We start from the raw sequence: 2,500 nt of genomic DNA, 5'->3' as shown, positions 1-2,500 counted from the left end.
GAGTGACAGATAATATCAGATTATCTTAATGACTCCACTGTCGAAGACAAAGATATCTTTCCTCAGCGGACGCTCAAACAGATTTAATAATGGATATAATATCCTGGACATGGAGCTGAAGAATGAATGCTGTATCAGATGTAGGTAATACACTCGTTTAGTCGATCTCTCTTTCATAATACTGTACTCATAATAACACAATAATCTTCCCTGAAGCGACTTCATTAGTTCTGATGTATCGGAGGCTTGAGCTCATCTTGAGGTGTGAATCCGCGGCGGAAGGAAGTAGTTCCGCACATAAGACTGTTTTTAAAGACACTCGTTGTTGTTGTTGTTTATTTACACACTTGTGCTGTCGAACTGTTGTATAAACGCAATAACACACTCGTAGCCGTGAGATATGACTGTATATCAGAGATTACCTTCGGCCGAATCACAGCCGTGCTCATATACAGCGATAACGCACGGCTACGAGTGTGATATTACTCATATAATATAATTAATATAATATAATCACAGAGAATCTGCAATAAACATAAAGATATGATGGTATATAACTGTGACTGACAAGATAAGTAAAATAAAAATGATATAATGTTTATGCATCACACTTGCATTATCATTTCCCTCATCGCTTTAACATTTTCTTCTTCTTGCTAACATGATAATTCAGAACAATAAGCAGTATTATAATACATTGTTAGGCTATATTATTGTTATTATTAAGAAAGAGGGAATAATGTATTGTGTTGATGACTTCATCATCTATCGGTTCCAGTTCAGAATATGCTTCTTTATTAATGTTGAAAGCATCAATAATAGAAATGTCGGTCATGTGTGCGCCACCTGTCTCCGCCTCCAGAGGGCTCCGCTGCGCATGCGCACTCGCCAGTGCTGTCAGCGCGACTGTCGGATCTCGGGCTCGTGCGGGTAAGAAATATTCATTAATAAGAGCAGAGTTTAGCTCGTGTGTGTTCGATCGGCCTCGCGGAGTGAGAGTGTGTCGCTCGGGACTGGGGTGTGTGTGTGTGTGTGTGTGTGTGTGTGTGTGTGTGTGTGTGTGTGGCGCAGAGGCAGTCGTGTGTGTGTGTGTTTGTGTTAAAGCTGTTCGGCTAATCGGTGTGTTTGTGCTGTTTAAAGGCAGTCCAGATGAACACGTATCTCTCTCTCGCGCATGTGTGTGTGTGTTTGATGTGTGTTACAGTGTTTCCCGTCAGCTGATGACGCGCGCGCGCCAGTGTTACATTGTAACTCTTCTGATTCTCTCCTCTCAGTGTGTGTGTGTGTGTGTGTGTGTGTGTGTGTGTGTGTGTGTGTGTGTGTGTGTGTGTGTGTGTGTGTGTGTGTGTGTGTGTGTGTCATCACATGTATTTACTTGTTTGTGTGGTGAAGTCGCCATTTTCCTGCTCTCATCATGGATGTTCTGTGTGTGTGTGTGTGTGTGTGTGTGTGTGTGTGTGTGTGTGTGTGTGTGTGTGTGTGTGTGTGTGTGTGTGTCATAGATTCAGAAGGAATCGCTGTTAGTTTGAATCACTCAGATCTTCTGCACCTGTTGAATTTCACTTTACTTCTGATTTTCTGTTATTTTCTATACAGTATGAAGAGTTTGTTGTTTTCCTGCTGGATTAAACACTCAGGTCTTGATTCTGTGTCAAACACTTATTCATAAACCATCACCAGAAATCAAAACTCAATGTTTTCAGAAAGAAATACATTTTCATCCTTGGCATTTATGTTTGTAAATTATACACTTAATATGTACACGATTTACAGATTGACACAACGCGTGTGTGTGTGTCCCCTCCACTGCACACTGAACGAGCAACAGACATGAGAGCGTTTACATCTGTGTGTGTGTGTGTGTGTGTGTGTGTGTGTGTGTGTGTGTGTGTGTATATTTGTAGAATTACTGCACAAAACAGTACATTTTTAGGATAGTTTTGAATGAAGCGCTAGAGATGTGTGTGGTTTGCATGTTGTGTGTGTGTGTGTGTCTGTAAACCTACCCATCACACACACACTAACCATAAACCTGCCCATCACACACACACACACACACACACACACACACACTAACCATACACCTGCCCAACACACACACACACACACACACACTAACCATACACCTGCCCAACACACACACACACACACACACACACACACACACACACACACACACACTAACCATACACCTGCCCAACACACACACACCATAAACCTGCCCAACACACACACACACACACACACACACACACACACACACACACACACACACACACACACACACACTAACCATACACCTGCCCAACACACACACACACACACACACTAACCATACACCTGCCCAACACACACACACACACACACACTAACCATACACCTGCCCAACACACACACACACACACACACACACACACCATAAACCTGCCCAACACACACACACACACACACACACACACACACTAACCATACACACACACACACACACACACACACACAC

At 42.9% G+C, this 2,500-nt stretch overlaps 1 protein-coding gene across 1 annotated transcript in view; it reads left to right on the top strand.

The window, feature by feature from the left end:
* Positions 1–870: 870 nt before the first annotated feature.
* The window catches only part of l3mbtl4 (L3MBTL histone methyl-lysine binding protein 4), an 88,153-nt gene continuing 86,523 nt past the window's right edge, over positions 871–2,500 (top strand). The window contains exon 1 of the mRNA XM_079806420.1: positions 871–930. The gene's annotated coding sequence lies outside the window, so the exon portion shown is untranslated. The remainder of the gene's footprint in view (positions 931–2,500) is intronic.

This window comes from Gobio gobio, assembly GCF_949357685.1.
Source record: "Gobio gobio genome assembly, chromosome: 23".
NCBI lineage: Eukaryota > Metazoa > Chordata > Actinopteri > Cypriniformes > Gobionidae > Gobio > Gobio gobio.
This window is presented reverse-complemented; position numbering and strand designations above follow the sequence as displayed.